This window comes from Apus apus, chromosome 4, assembly GCF_020740795.1.
Source record: "Apus apus isolate bApuApu2 chromosome 4, bApuApu2.pri.cur, whole genome shotgun sequence".
Lineage (NCBI taxonomy): Eukaryota > Metazoa > Chordata > Aves > Apodiformes > Apodidae > Apus > Apus apus.
The window spans coordinates 26109598-26126751 of record NC_067285.1 but is presented as its reverse complement, the minus strand read 5'-3'; the positions used below and the strand labels follow the sequence as shown (position 1 = coordinate 26126751).

The 17154-nt window shown below is 36.7% G+C and overlaps 1 protein-coding gene across 6 annotated transcripts in view; it reads left to right on the top strand.

Moving 5' to 3' along the window:
- The window catches only part of RASGEF1A (RasGEF domain family member 1A), a 161500-nt gene that overhangs the window by 36069 nt on the left and 108277 nt on the right, over positions 1-17154 (top strand). Inside the window, exon 1 of one of the 6 annotated variants that reach the window (XM_051618402.1) lies at positions 5674-5738. The exons of 4 other annotated variants lie outside the window; for them this stretch is intronic. The gene's annotated coding sequence lies outside the window, so the exon portion shown is untranslated. Of the gene's footprint in view, positions 1-5673; positions 5739-7182; positions 7212-17154 lie in introns of those variants that run through there. One more of the 6 variants, XM_051618401.1, reaches the window with a different exon arrangement.

The window sequence follows — 17154 nt, the reverse complement described above, 5'->3', positions numbered from 1 at the left end:
TGATGAGAAACAATCTAAAGAACATCTGTATTTAAAAATCACCATTGCCTTTTTTCTCTGGTAAAACAAGTAGCCTGTGTAACTCAGAGCTCTGACAGGAACAAGTTACCCTGAGTCACCATGCGCACACACCTGTGGACCACAATGGCCTGTGAGAGTGCTCTTAGCTAAAGTAAAGCAAAACATACTAGATAAGTCATTAGTAGAACAGAGCTAATTAAATTCAAATTCCTTCATTTACCTTGGGTTAAGAGCTAATTACCAACTATCAGACACCAGCTCACTCCAGTCACTTATTTGCATGTCTGTACTTTATTCCACTGAATTACACAGATGGAAAAGGCTCAAATTAATAAATCTGGTAAGAGCAAAAAGGCTTCCCTTGAGAAAAAGAAAAGGTTAATCAGTTGAAGATGCCGCATGGTTGCTACCATAGACTCATTTAAATATGTGATATGTATAGTGCAGAGAAATCAGGCACATAGAACTTAATTTCCTTACATTGTATTTTTCTTATTTTTAACGTTTAACTGGTCCTATCATGGAAACAGCTCTTTTCAGGGCCTGCCCTACTTTAAACATAATATGCTTAAGTGCCTCACTTGAAAACCAACATCACTTAGATTACCTAAATTTGTTTGTTTACCTAAACAAACATCAAACACTGACTGAAATTTCTTCTGAATTAAGTCTTTCTAGAATTTATTATTACTATATTCTCCCACCTATCCAGTTTTATAGTCATACAGCAGTAAGTAATGCACCTTTTTGGCCTCACAGCCATGGTGATTCATTGGAGTAATTTTGCCTGGTCCATAGAGCGCATAAAATCACCTCTTTTTACCAAACGTCTTAGAAACAATTATGGATATTTTATATGAGAGAAAAAAAAATAAGACAAGGTTTTTTAGTAACTGAAACCATGTTAGAGGATATGCCTTAAAGACTGCCTACAACAATATGAGTAAAGGCCAGGAGAGCTAAAAAACCCAAACAAAACCAATCCCAAACTAAAAAAAACCAAACAAACAAAACACCCAACCCTCTAAGAATCTATTAATAATAAATTTAGGCAGCAAATCAAAAACTGAAAATGGGATATGAATGTACTTAGTGTCTCACGACCAAAGCTGCAGGGAACAATTTACCAGGAATTCAGTCTGCTGAGTAAGCCCCTAAAGGCTCACTTGGAAAAGCTTGAAAACTGACTGGCATTTTCCTATCAGACACGGGATGAAAAGAAAACCCAAGTGCTGCCAATATTTATCTCTCTGCATTTGGAGACTGTGGTTTTTATCTGTGGAGGAAATAATCTGGGAGGGGGGAGGCAGAAAGACTCTGTGAAACCAGAATAAACACTTGACAGTCCTTCTCCCCCCCCCCCCCCCCCCCGCCAAAATTTCCCTGCTGACAAAAATTAAAATTTCTGTAAGGTTATGCACTTGGAGAGTTTGTTTTCTTTTCATATCTAAATAGCTTATTCACCATATGACATATTCTGTTCTTTTTGGTGCATTAAATGCCACAGGATAGTGAGAAAATCTTGCAAGATTACCTCCTTGCCAAGGGTCCAAGAACATGGGGAGCAGCATAACTTAAAAGTAAGTGCAACAACATAAAAGATCCACATGATCAGTCAACGGGTCAAAAACGTTGCACAGCCAAAGGGTTCTTGCCCAGCTCCTCAAAGTTCAGGGATGACACCTGAAGCAACAAGGCATGATATGCAACAGTTATGAGGCACCCAGACACCAGCTTCATCATCTTCAGAACATGCTTCCAAAAAGCAAGGGCTGTAATATGCAAGCTGTAGCATATCCTGCTTTAACAGGTTAAAACACTACTACCCTAGACAACCTTCCTGCTTCTCTGCATTCTCACAGAGCAACATTACAAGAAGGGTACACTTGGACAAAAAAAAATATCCCTAATTTACACCAAGCCAGCTATTCTTCACAGATGAATCCTGCAGGCTGTTCTACACAACCCACTCCCTACTGACCTATCCACCTCCACACAGTGACTGGCAGCAATAACATGACCTCCTAGTCAAGATTTAATGGGGATTTTTTGTTTGGGTTTTTTGGGTGTTTTTTTGTTTGTTTGTTTACTTTGGTTGGATTTTTTTGTTTTGTGGTTGTTGATTTGCTTGGGGTTTTTTCATGGTTTTTGTTTGAGGTTTTGTTTGTTTACACACGACAGGATTGCTATTGATTGAAAAATGGTGAATTTTCAATTTAGATGACCGTGGTTGCTATCTGTCTATATGGTGGGATTTCTGGTTAGAAAAATTAAATTACTCTGTGTATGTGCTAACCACCAAGAGTTTGACTGGTGATGGAAGTACCTTAAACAGATCACGAGTTGAAGGTTGTTTGGAAAATTTTTAAAATTAGAGAAGCTTATGTTTCTCCAAGTTTTCAAAGTCTGAAGAACTTCGCAGAAAATATTGTAACGAATTCATGGTATTACCACTGTTTCATGTTCCCACCAGATTCTGAACACTGAGAGTATCTCCTTGCAAAATAGTACAGTACAAATAATTTTTACAGGAACCTGCAGATGCTGAGTTTGTGCAAAAGCTAATGGAATGCAGCTTTTCTGCAAGACAGGATGAGCAAGTATATCTTACAGTTCATACTGAGTTTGCCTTTTTAAATGTTGAAAACAAGGCCTAAAGAAGAAAATAGTAAATAACTTTTTTTTTTTTTTTTTTCATTAATGGGGGAATTTCAGGCAGTACTAACTCTAAGACTTACTGGCACTTTACCATCCTTCTACATGTGTGTTTTAAACTACATGGAGAGTGATGGCTGCAGCAAGATACAGATCAGCAAAGTGGAGTTGGGTGAGGAGCTTACAGCCATCCCAGCACACTGCAGGCAACTACTCTAATGGCAGGAGAGTGACTATTCATCATCTTAATCTGAGTTTAATTGCAGTCTAGTCTAGTGATTTGACTACTGTACTTCTAGAAAAAGTAAAAACTGCTGTAATCTGCTACAGATTTCAAAGTCTCATAAAGTATTGTTGTGCTGTTATATCTATCTAGTCAGTGAGAAGTGCATTTTGACAGAAGGTAAACACTGGGATGTGTAATTCCCTTCAAAGGACTACCAACCGTTAATTGAAATGGAGTTTTGCACATCAAAAATTCCAGATTTAATTGATTATTATTTGGATATGTAATCACGTCTTTTGGTAGCCAGCTGTTAGATGATTCACCTCTTCAGAAATGTGTGGTGATATTTAGTTAACTTATACCTTAATGTTTTTATAACCCATTATTAGATTTCCCAAATAAAATGTATCAGATCAATGCTGTATTTTCATAATCAAAACACCACTAAAATACTTTAAGAAACATTCATTCTAAAAACCATTTTCTTCATCTGTTGTCTCAGAAAAATGGAGAGCGTCTAACTATGTCACCAGATTAAGCTATGTTCCACACAGGTTTTTTTTTCACAATCAGTATCAGATATGATGTAATGCCCAGGAACTGCTCAGCTACCATCACATAACATTCTTATCAGGTCCAGGCTCTTCTGTGAAGACAGGAAATCAGCTTTTCCTTAGTAGCACAATGTTAACTGTTATATCCCATTTTTCCAGTACCTTTTCTACAAATAAACCAAGCTTTCATTAACATAACTCTGTAAGCGGGCATGCAATCCCCCTTGGAAATAGGAGAAAGAGAGTGAGATAAAACAGAAAATTGTAAGCATCTTTTGTTGAGATGTTACCAAAAAAATGCAAACATATTACTTGTATTTTGTACTTATTTAGCAAATACCGGTTTAACTAGTAGCACAAAGAAAATGTTTGTTTGTTTTTTTGTTTTGTTAACTAATATAGGTGACTTCTATTAAAAGTTCTTGGGGAATTTCAGAGGCATTTCACTAGCTACTGTTTTTTAAATGCTTGTCAATCTGTGAGAGAATGGCAGAATACAGAAAATGAGTGAAATGCTGCAAAGAACCATCACACCAAGTCTGAACTGGGAGTACAACCCTGAGATTTGGTAGAAAGATTTTTAGGCTGAAAAATGGGTCAAATGTTTGGAGTTGAAAGAAGGGAAATAGCAGGGGGTTGAGGGGCAGATGGCTACAATTTGTTTGAATTCAGTATTGTGTAGATAATCTATGAATTAACTGCACAGGTTTTTATATATATTTTTTAACTTTAGCTGAGACAGGAACAACAAAAAAAAACAAAACCCAGATTGTTAGAAAATGAATTCGTTTACAATCTAAGTTAAAAAACATCTCCCACATAGACATCAATCCAGTTTTGAAAAGTGACTTTCACCAAGTACTTTTCTAAATTACTCCACCCCTCATAATCTAGTCATATAGACATGCCACAAAATATTAAGGAATTCATGCCTCAATTTTAACTTCTTACATGGGGGAAAAAAAAAAGAGACAGATGAAAAGGAATCTTTTTTTTTTTTTTTACTGCATATATGCAGCTTCAGTATTAAGAACTTGTCTCTATCTGCTAGCACAGAGCGCAGAACTTAGCTGAAATAAGAGGCAAAAATGCACCAAGCTTCTCATGCAGATGAGTTCACTATTATAACGCAAATGGAACAAAAGCAGGATATATTATGAAGATGGCTATTTTGTGATATTGTGAAGTTACTGTAAGCAAGTCTGGGTTTGCTACTTTCTATGTATTTAGTGGAAAAACTGCTTCAGCAACTTGATGCAGAAGGTGGCCATCCTAGGGGGAAGCCAGCCAGTCTACATGTATAACAATAAAGAGAAATGTTAAAAGCAAATTGATTTTAAAAAGAAGTCTAAAATTCTAAACTTCCAGTGCATACAGATGAATACTGAAATTAAATAAATTAATAAATATTATCAGTGAAACATTTCAATAATGTTCCCTAATCGTTTGTCTTTGACTAGATGTTTCTCTTGTGTTTCCCAATCCCATGGTTTGTAACTCACATTCAAAGTGCATTTTATAAGGAGTAATTTGGGGGTTTGCTACACAGTTGCCAGGGAAATGAGATGTTGAAAGAATTAGGCAATCTCCTGCTTGAAATCAATCATTAATACATATTACACAACACATCACTCACAGAAAGCAGTTTTTGGGACCCCCAAATGACAGAAGTTCATTTGACAGAAATGTTTTAGTAAATGGAAGTGTTGAACATTCACCAACAGAAAGGGTCAAGCCTCAGCTTTACAGTGACTAGCTTTTCTCTGTACATGACAGTAACAGAAAATGTACTGCAACAGGTACAATCAACACAGACCAAAGGAAAAGGATATAACTTAAGACTAATCAACACATTGTGTTCATATACAAATTTTCATCAGTAATCTACACCTTTTTTTTAAATCTTATTTTATAAGAATTGCTCTAAGGGGGAATAGAGGAAAATGGCTATTTTGTGAAGGCCACAGACAGATCTGATTCTGTGTGCAAGACCCTTAGATAAGCCTATCTTTAGTACAGTGTGCAGGAAGTGGTAAGGAGGACCTTGCTCCTCTCTGTTCGCATTCCTATTATATCACTACTTGTTCTTTGGAAATGAGCTTCTGATTAGATAGTTTGCGAAACAATTCCCAGCTAAACAGACTGCACTACCTATCAGATGATATTTATGTTCCTATTAGCAGGACTTAACTTTTCCTCCAAATCTTTACAGGCTAAAAAATCATCAGTATGACAGTCTAATAGAATTGCAACAAATCAACCCAATCATCTGCTTCTAAAGAGTGAGTTAACATCTCCCTTTTTCTGCAAAGCCTTTTCCTGTTCCTTATACTGTGGTGGGTAGGATTTAGAGAACAGATTACACTAGCATTTCTGTCTTTTTTCAAACAAGATCATCAATCTTAGGATTTATGTGGGCCTGATTTAAAAAAAAAAAAATTACAATGTAACTCCGTGTAGAGCTTACCTGGAACTATACCAACATGTTTTTGAACCATGAATTTAAGTCCTGAGTCTTTAACACATTTAGCAGAGCACCATATGCTTGAAGACCTTCTTCCTCTGACCACAGGACTGGCTTCTCTGGAAAGGAAATTTGGTCATGTGGAAATTAAATTAAGAGATGCATAAATATCTCTTATCTGAGTATTGATTTGGTCAAAGGAATTTTTATCTCTATTTATTTTTTAAACAACTGCTATCAGTGGCAGTAGAGGTAAACCTCAGTGTAATTTGTTCAAAGAATAAAGTTTTCAGACCTGCTTAAAACATAAAAGCTTGTTGGAACAAAAGGAACATCCTGACGTCAATAAAATAGGAAACACTAATCCAGTAATTCCCTGCTTTGAAATACTAAACCAAAACAAAGGAAAAACCCCAAGCCTAACCCTCACATAAAGCCATCAATCTATAATAACCACAATCAAGCACTGCCTTCATTGGTTAGCAGTTTTACACCACAATCCTTTCCAGTAGTAAACAGCTGACTCCTGTTAATGCAGAGAAATTAACACTGTAATTGATCAAACTGAAATGTTTCCTCTTGATTTATGAAACTGATATTCTTAATACTTTAACCCCACACTTGAACCTGGAAAAAGAAAACTCTCATACAGAAATTGTGTGAGATCACAAAAAATACCACATTTGTGGGATCATTTTTCCTTTTTAAGAATTATCCTAAGTCAGAAATACTATTATAATTATCTAAGTCCTTCCTAAGGTTTAGAGTGTTTTTCTTATCTTGTTGATAGAGCCAAGATTTCTTGGCAAAACCCAGGTCCTGCTGCCTTGTGGGTTGGTTTGTTTTGGGGTTTGTTGCTGTTTTTTTAAGGTAGGATTTGTCCTTTTATAATTTGTCTTCTGCTTTTCTCCAAAACACAATCTAAAAAGTCTTTGCAACTGGTTACTGTGAGAAACCCTGTCATTGATAATTGTCTCTGATCCTAAGGTTTCCCCAGTTGCCACTATATGATGACCTTCATGGGAGCATCTTAAAGCTCATAGTTCTAGGAAATCAAGTGATAAACATTGTAGCAATGCATCTTCTTTGAAATTTCCTTTTCTAATAAATTTCTGCTATTCAAATCATGGAAGTACTAAGGGTAGGACTCAAATCTTAGTTCTGCTGCTGTGTTAATGGGCCACCTGGACCAAACAGTCTTTCTTTGTGCTGCAGAGATCTCAGTTTTAACAGAAAAGAAAGGAAAATGTACCATGTAACTGCAGGGATTTCAGTAGCTCTACACATTAAGGTAAATACTATTTTTCACTTATTAAAATTATAGTAGTTTCTATTTTATGCAGCTCACATTTATATATTAAAAATTAAGGTATGTTGCAAAATGTATAGTCTTGATTTCAGATACATCAGGTACATCCTCAGCATTTGACTATGAAGATTACTCTATGGCTCCACAATAGCTATACCCTGTTTTATTTTTTTTTTAAGTAAAAGTAACAATTTTACTTAGAAATTATTATTATCTAGCCACACTTACAAGAATAGGTGTTCTAAAGAAACCTGAGGTAAAGGAAAAAAAAAGCAACAACACAAAAACTTTTGTTGCTCTGACCTGCATAAATACTTTTTCTTAAAGCATTAAAGGCTGTTTTACAACACAAGTAAATATAATGAAGGCATATGGTTCAGTACTACATTACAGTTATCCATACTGTTTGATTATGAAAGGAACTTAATAGGAACATTTCTTTTGCAGTACCACTCATTGCTACTTAAACCATGAACCTTTTGATAAATTCCTTTCTGATACACCATAATGGAGTCACCTACTTGCAATGTTTACAAAGACTTGGACTAGGAACATCAAGATGAATACTGTCGTTTTTAAAAGATTAATTAGCACAGATCTTAGAGTGAATGACATAATCCCCAGAATTGGTAACTGACAAGTAACCTATGTGACTAATCAGAAAACACAAGAAAAATAATTAAAGAATATAAGAAAGTAGACTTTGTCAGTAAACTTCGGAAAGCTGTTCTGTTCCATTCTCTGTCTTTATTCTAGACACATTTGTGCACAGCATATACAAAAAAGATGAATTGAGGTTGTTTTATTTACTCATTAATCTCAGGTCTACAGGTAATTAATTTCATGAGACTCTCTAGTGGCAGCAAATTGCACTACTGTTTAGTATTAACTGTCAGTTTTGGTTTGAAAATTATTTTATTTACAGGTGACTATGAAATTAGGTTTTTTGCTCCTTATGTTCCTGCAGCACATCTGAAAGTTAATTAGAAGAAGAAACTAAAGCTAGTGAAACAATAATTCAGTGCTTTTGAACAAAGACAGGCCAATTGAGAAAAGCTGTTTTCCAACAAATATGAGCCGTTAACATAATAGGAAACACAAAGCAAAGGCAATGTCTGTCATCACTGATAAATCACATCTTTATATCAGGAGATAATTCAAGAATGATGAGGACAAACCTCAGTGTGTTCCTCAACTAGGTTCAGAAAAGCTGTGAGATTTGCAAAATACTGCGCATTCACTTAATACTAGCTTTTAATAACAATGTTACTAATCCCAGACAACCATTTCCTCCAATAGCCCACTGATAAAACTAATTTATCTATGTCCAGATTGTAATGATGCAAAGAAGGCTGATTCAGGATCAAAGTATAAAAATACAAGTGTCCCTTCTTCCCATATTAGATCTCCCAAGTAAAGAAGACAAATACCGAAAATCAAGATAACTCGAGATAGCAACATAACTAATGCACATGCTCAATATCACCAGTGTCCAGGTATTTGCAGACCACCTCACTACTTAGACCAAAGCTGGAAAAAATTTATATAGTCAACAGAGCACTGACTGATACACCTCTAGATGTTTAGGTGGCACACATCTTGATTTTTTTGTTGCATTCCTTTTTGCAACTGCTTTACCAGATACCGATATGCTGATAGGATGTTAATTCAAATGTTTTCCCATTTGAAATACACATTGCCATCTGAAGACAGCAATGAAGTATCTGGTGGTGTCAGTAGCTCAAAGATTCCCCGCAAGGCTTTGCAGACTCTAAACTGGACACACCATATGAAGGGCTGAGCAGATAACTGTCTCACTTCCTACTTATTTCATTATAATTAAAATAGCATTTGCACATATAAATATGTTTACATGCATGCTTACTTATGAGGACATAGTTAAGCAGTTTGTTCACCAAAATCAGATTAACATAGTCAATAGCTGTAAGACATGACTGAACCAAAGTTCCTGCATCATACCATACATGAAGAAAACATATTTAGCACTGATTCTGAAACAAAATCAGGTGCATGAAGGAATCTGATACCTGCTGGCCTTTGAGAAATTAAGCTTCTAAGGGAAATTTATTGGCATACCCTATTTTTATCATGGCTCAGGCTTCAAAACTAGAAAATATGTGGCACACAGTTCCTTTTTTGGTTGTCTCCTAACTCAAGACTGTGAAGTAGGCCAAAAAAAATTACTGCTAGCATTTCTTTGGCATGATACTCACATAAAATGTTTGCAGTGTCTTCTTTGCAAGATTAACGTGGCAGGAAAGCACAAAGGAACTTTATTTGCTAACCTCTTCATGAGTACAATTCAAGAGACTCAGCAATTCAAGTCAATCACCATATATACTTGGCTTTTATATTGTTAAGTGATTAATACACTATAACTGTGCTAATTACATTACATGAGACATTTAGCTTAATTCTCATCAGCTACGTATTCTTCACAGATAGATGTTTTCTCACTTTTGACACTATATGGGAGTTTACTTCATATGGTATAATTTGTTCTGCATCTAACATGGGCAATGAGGTTTACTAAAAAATAAATCCCTTCAGCCCTCCATTTTAATACTGCCAGAGAACAAAACAGAGGGGGGAAAACCTAACAACTGACAGCTCAGAACCTTTAGCAAAATTAATTTATGACATTAAGCTGCTGCCTACACACAAATCCACCTTTTAAATCAGTGTATATCACAATGGTCCACACTGATTATCTGTTTTTAAAGACCAACATGACCCAAGTATCTTCTAGCCTTTTTTCACTACTCATTCTGACATGCAAGAACATGATTTAGTAATAGGATTATATTTATATCAATCCTATTACATTATGGGATTACAGTTCCTGATCCCAGGGATGCTTTTCCGCTCTAACAGGGATTTTTACATCCTACACCTTTAAGGACCAGTAGTTTCTGTCTGTGAGCATCTCAGCTTTGAAATATTTGCAGATACAAGTAGATACTGAGTAAGGTAGCAGAAATAAATATAGCTTGCACATATGCTTATTGTACTAATTTCATGAGTTATGCTAATATAATTTACTTCTTTTATATTGTTGCTCTATTCTTATTAGTCTAAATCAGGAAATTAAAAGCTACCTTTGGTGAGCTTTTGCAAGAGGAGAGACAGGTCACACCAGAGACAAAAGGCTACCAATACCTTTTCCAACACTCTTCTATTGTTATAAAGAATAATTTAGCCCTTCTTAGAATAATGAAATCATACTTCAGTCCCCATTTTACATATTTCGATGTTATATTGTCTCCACCTAAGAGAAGTTGAAAAAATAATCTGAGTTCTGTTACGCTGTATAAACAGACTTATCTATTCAAGTCATAAAAGTGTCAGTTCATGGAATGTGAGGGGGTAAGAAGCCTCCTCTATTTTAGACTATATACTTGAATAGGTAGTAACATTCAATTACATTTTAAAACCTCAGTGTTATCAAGATCATGTTGCCAAGACAGAACAAGTATAAACATCTCAATGCTGCTTAGACTGGCCCATCTGGCAGGCACTACTTTGCTATAAGCATCATATTAATCTTGCTGAAGACCTAATTTTTCAATGCTGCAGTACTCTTCAGTCACGTTTTCCTTCCATTGACACGGGTTATGAGAACAATTCAGCATGATTACCCGGGATAGACTTGCTTTTAGAAATGACTATTTTATTGCTTTTATGGTTAGGAGAATATACCCCAATGGAAACAATGGGAAAGGATGAAAGCTGATTATAAATCTCTGCATTAGCCCACTCTGAGTCAGTATTGAAAATAGCTCTGAATTGAGGATAAAAAAACCTCTCATTACATATAATGAAAAGACTAAAAATTGATTACTAGCATTCATATTGACATCATGCCAATCCTTCCCTCCACGACTCAGAGAGAAAGGTGGTACAAATTCTTTTCTCTTAACACCAAAGCAAGTTTTCATGATTCCAGCAATTAGGAGAAAAAAAATAAAATAGAACAAAACAGTAAAAAAAACAGATGGTAAAATGGGTAACAAGTTAACCATCATGAATGTTGATATAGTTAACAATTAATATGCACATATATAAATAGCAGCAGATTTCAAAGCTTATCACAGCACATTATGCAAACAAAAATTCTGCTGTTATAGTATCCAGGACCTCTTCCTTCCAGTTTTCACTAGGCTAAAATTTAGTTACTGAGCTAACATACTCTGTAAAGCTAAGAGTCAGTCCTAACTTATTGGGGTATAAAGTACAATCTCCCCCATCCTCAAAACAACAAAAGCCCCCTAACAATCTGTAACATATTTGACTGTATTTTACAAGCATTACAACAGATAAGAATTAAAACCTTCAATGTTTCAAAGGTATAGCAATCCAGCAATCCGAAAGACCTGGGGTCTAGTTTCGGTCTTTAAATACCTGAAAGATAGTCTCACAGATTTTATTTTCCCTGAGAACGGTCTTCTGGCACTTTAGCTCATTAAAGTATTTAGCTCAAATTTTCTTTAAATATTTAGTAACCTAAAATTCAGAATCTTCTTTTAAATTCAGAAGCATTTGTTTAAAAATAATCACACTGCTGATTAGACATAGAAAAAATTTGCAGGCACTGACAAATTTGCCCAAGACTTAAGAAATTTTGCTTAAAAAAAACCCAACAAAGAACATTGGTGAGCTGAGAGATCTAGACTCCTGCACAGCAGTCTCAGCTTACGTCTTCTTCCCACAGTCTCAAACTGTGAATTGGACATATGATGTACACTACAAGGGAGTAACTAAAACTTGAGGATTTAACAGCCAACACATTCTTTGGGGAAAAAGTGCTTATAGAGCAGAGCAGGGAATAGCAATGATAACATGCCAGATGTGATCCTGCTCACTGTAACACATTCCCCATATCAGCACTTATTATTAAGCTAAAGTTATTAGAAGCTGCCTACAACAGCAGTATGAAACCATGATTAATTAGCCAGTAGGTTTTAGAGGGAACCAAGTCACTTTTTCACAGCCAAGAGTATCTAGACTAAAAAATGTTAAATACAAATTCAAGACTGCAGCATGTCATCTGCTCAGCTGATCATGTCTGTTGTGAATGGCAAAGATGCATGACAGAAAAATTAAATGTTTTTTTCACTTCACGACCAGAAGTACTGTAGATTAGCAACAGTATACAGTGTTGTATTGTCTCTGAAGCCTCAATAAACAATGATAATGCTTGGTTTTCTGGCAGGCATGGGCTCTCTAGCGGCAGAGCCAATATTTGGTAACAAGTGGCAAATATCTGTAATTTAGACCAATTCTTTAGTCAAACTGATTTTCAGAAAAAAATCTTAGAGTGACATAAATGACAATTCTGCCTCACTAAAGTCTGAACAAAAACTGAACAAGTATTTGGCCTTCACATATTGCTGAACAGCCATTTTCTCAAAAAATGGAGTTTTATATGCTTCATAACGTGAGCAACAGAAATACATGTTCTAAAAGTGCTTCTTATTAATGAAGAAATAAGAAGATATGTTACATCCAGTTAATAATTAGTCTTTCTAGTTTCAAAAGTTAATATATTTAGCTTCACGAAAAATAATAATATTGCTATAAAATGACACTTAGTTTTCCCTGTGGACTTATATTATTTGCTGTTAGACACTATTACAGAATCACAGAATTGTTTTGGTTGGAAAAGACCTTTAGGATCATCTAATCCAACCATAAACCTAACACTGCCAAGTCCACACTAGCTATTTACTACAATATCTAGAAATGGTCAGATTTTTATTATACGAATCAATAAGAATTCAGAATAATATGTAGTTTTAAAAAGCTGGTTTACTTCAAGACTGAAAACATTCTGTAAGTAATCAGAGTGGGGAAAACATGTGATGTATATTATCAATCTTATATAACTAACAAGCCACTAAAAAAGGCCGACACAGAAAGCTGAAATAAATGACAAGTGCACACAAGGAAACATAAAAAGAAAAGAAAGGATTCCAAGAGGAAAGGAATGAGGAAAGAGCTTAGAGTACAACAGAAATATTATCTTGGGAGGCTTTGATTTCTAGCTTGGCTAGACCATCACAACTTATGGTAACAGGAACATATACATAAAATACTAATATTGAATTCCTTACCTACCAAGCATGAAAGGGATGGAGTAGCATATACTACTGCAGCAGCCTTAGGAATGAATTATCTATTTTAAATACACTCCTTTAACAAGCCCCTGAATGAATGGCACAGTCCAGATTGTGCTGAAAGCCAATACTTAATTGTTTTGATCATGTTTTTAAAAAAATGAGTAATTGCAGTTTGTTTTGTAGCACAAGTGTCAACCTACATGTTGAGAACTGTCAAAGAAAGATACCCAAAACAAAGCACTAGACAATCTCTGTGAGCACTGTTTAAACCACCAATGATCGTGCTATAATCCAAACTGCTAGGCATCAATTACAGCTTACGTTGCTGTTAGGCAAAGTAATAGACTTCCCATCACTGATGACAGCAACTTCACCTGCAAGCACAGAGCATATAGTATAAAATGACTTTTTAAGACAGGAAGTAGTCTACATAGCTCCTATTTACCAGCATGGAAATAACTAACATCAATGAGAAGAACAGAAATCAATCACAAATTATGCCTTTCTGTTTTCAAATGAAAATTTTCACTTTTTACTAAAATGTGGACATGCAAGTACCAAATACATGCCTCCTCCACCAAACCAAACAAAAAACCCAAAATAATAACAACAAAAATAAAACATGTTAACTCACTGTTGCAGAATTCACCAGCAGCATTGCTGTAAACCTTGGAAACTAGAAAATCAAGTTGCCGAATGATCGATGTGGTGCCAGTAGGCAAGTACTTCTTGCAGAAGAGTTTAAGTAAAACTGGCTTGCACACTGCCATCTCCACTCGTGTATCCACTTGACCTACCAGCGTTGTTGCAAGTGTGCAAAACAAAAAATCTGCCAGGGTTAAGGCTTTATTTGACAATCTCAGTGAGCCTGAAGTCGGCATCAATGGGTTTGGCACCCAAACTATCAAGGTCTGGAACCAATAAGAACTGTCAATTTCTTTCCTTCATGGAAATTCTGGCAAATCAGAACTACTTTGGTCATAGGGAAGCGTTATCAGGAGTCTCAGACACCTTTCCTTATCACACAGTCAAAATGCATCTCATTGCCGCTTTGTTTAAAAAAAAAAGTTTCAAACATCATTGCCACAGTAGCAGTGCATCATGTGACAAGTCAGAAAGAACATCAGTTACCACGGTATAACACTGGACATATTTAATCTTTCTTTCATTTCTATACAAATTAATGACAATGGGTAAGTACAGACTATTTTTCACAATTCTAGTGTTTAGTTATGTACCTGAATGAAAGAATTTGACATTGAAAAACTAAAACTATACAGACAAAAATATTGGTGCTAACTAGCCCCTGGTTAGAAATCCACTGCTAGTAATATTTCATTTTCAAAGGCAGGAAGGAAAGCAAAACTCCGTCCTAAGAGAAACACAGCATTTTGGAAATTTACTTTTTTGTCTATTCATTTTCAGTGGGTGTGGTGTTTTTATTCCCACTGGAGATACTACTCAGCTTTGGGGTACCACTAGTCTGTGCTCCAGGGCAGGGACAGGGCAAAGCTGTGGTGGCAGAGCCACTTTGGGGGTGGCTTTCACAGAAACTGCCTAACATGGGCTCTAGGAAGTGTCCTGCTTTCCTATCCAAGTGACCAAGGCAGTTAATATCATTTCTTACCAATAATAAAAATAGTGATGCAATAATACATGCAAACTAAATATTAATCAATCTGAACATAGTACCACCTATTCTGACACTGGTGGAAAATAAAACCAAAACCATATACTTAAGTCCCACTTTCCATCCCACATCCCCCAGCAGGTTACCAGGCAACTAAAAAAACACCATTGCAAATTACAAGTATATAAAGAAAACACTAACATGCAAAATAAATGTTTGCAAATAGTGTAAACAGCCCTCTCCATAATGGTTTCTAAGACTTGCATGCCCTGAGCTAAGCTTGCTGCCAGGTAGTCCCTGGGCAGGTGACAGGTACACCCATGCTGGCATGCAATAGACCACATGCATAAGGTCCCAAAAAGTTCTGCAGGTGTTTTATAAGTAGCTCATTAAAAGATGACATGGATGAGACAGCTCAAGTCAGTAAGGTGACCAAGGTAATTAATGTGGTTAAGGGATGTATCAGCATGTTCCAGAGGAACAGAGCAACCACATTAAGTTAGATAGTACCTAGTTTATTTACCCCAGCCAACCAGCAATTTCTTGCAACCTGTCTGCTCTGGGAAGCGACAACAGTAGTGAAAATGAGTACTGATGAACCTGGAACACTATGCCAAGATCCGTAGTCTGACCAGTGACTGATGTAGACATGGCACATGCACACACATGCACATCTCACATTTTTACCTCAGGGAATTCTGTCATGAAACAACCCTGTCTGCCAATTTATTAAGCGATGACAGCTCAGAACTGAATTTCAGCATGCAGTTAGAAAGCACACCACAACAGCAGCAGGCTGAAAATGTCGCTCCTGATGGACCCAGGCAGGAAAGAAAATGGCACTGAGAGCAGGGTACTTTTTCTCAATCAGTGTCATGACAGCCGAGGGAGAGGGGGGCAAACTCCTTGTCTCCTCTATAACAAGGACAAGCCTTGCAACCTAGTCAAGTTATCCCAAGTTGTCCATCATATAAATGCAACTCTTTTGACTAAGGTTTATCATGGAACTGTGGAAACATTGCTTGTTACAGACTGCGGGTGGTCATCAAATCTAAACCTCCCGTTCAGTGTGGGACTGTCAACCACAAGTCAGCTGTAGCTCTGCCTAGCTGAGGCTACCTCCAGGGGCAAGATTTCTGAGCCCCAGCAGTCAGCCTCTTCCAGTGCAGAGCCATCCATCCAGCGAGGAGACAGGTTTTTCTGTTAAAACTTTCTAGGAAGGGACAGCATGGCCTGGCCTCATGATGGAGTTGAACCAAAGGTTTAAAGAGGAAATCCTTGGTGTCCTATTCCTCGTCTCCAGAGACACTAATTTTCCTTAATTTGATATAATATTGTTATTAGATAATAATTAACAGCTGGAGAATTAAAAAGGCTGGCTAAACAGAAATCTCTTACTTGGTTATAGCAATACTTCTAGAAAACTGGCACTATAATGATTGAGATATAAGTGAGTCTATCACGAAAACTGGCTTAATTTGCAGTTGCACTGAACACAGTTTGATTTATTTTAATCTTTTCTTCACCTTTGTCTAAAAATATACTCAGTCATAAAGTTAATTTAGATGACATATGTCACCGTTTGACTCAGGTCCGACAACAATGCTCTCGATCCCCTCCCCCCCCCACCCAGTCAGGGAAGGAGAGAGAGAAAAGGAGAGAGACTTGGCTGGATTGAAAACTAAACTACACAGCTTTAATTAAAACACTAATGAATCACACAAGAAAATATATACAATTATATACAGATATATTCAGATATGGGCAAAAGCCTCTCACCTCCCCCCACCCCCAGCAACTCCCACAGCACTCCCCTGAACTGGGAAGAGTCCCGAGAAATCCCGGAGCCGCTGCTGGAGAAAGCGGAGAGTTATGAGGGTCAGGAGAGCTCGAGCCTAAGGGTCGGCGGTGATGGATGAGCAGAGTCTTCCCCGGACGCCGGCCATGGACGGAAGAGAGCGGCGAGAAAAAGGAGGAAGCTGTCTTCTAAGATCTCTGTCCTTCCTCTGAGCTTACGTAGATATATGGAATGGAATATCTTTGGCCAATTTTGCTGTCTGTCTAACTCAGCCTCCCACGGGGGGGGTCAGAGATCTCCCCATAGTGTCTGAGCCGGCGGAGTGAAGGTGTAACCTTGAAGCCTCAGTAGTTAGAA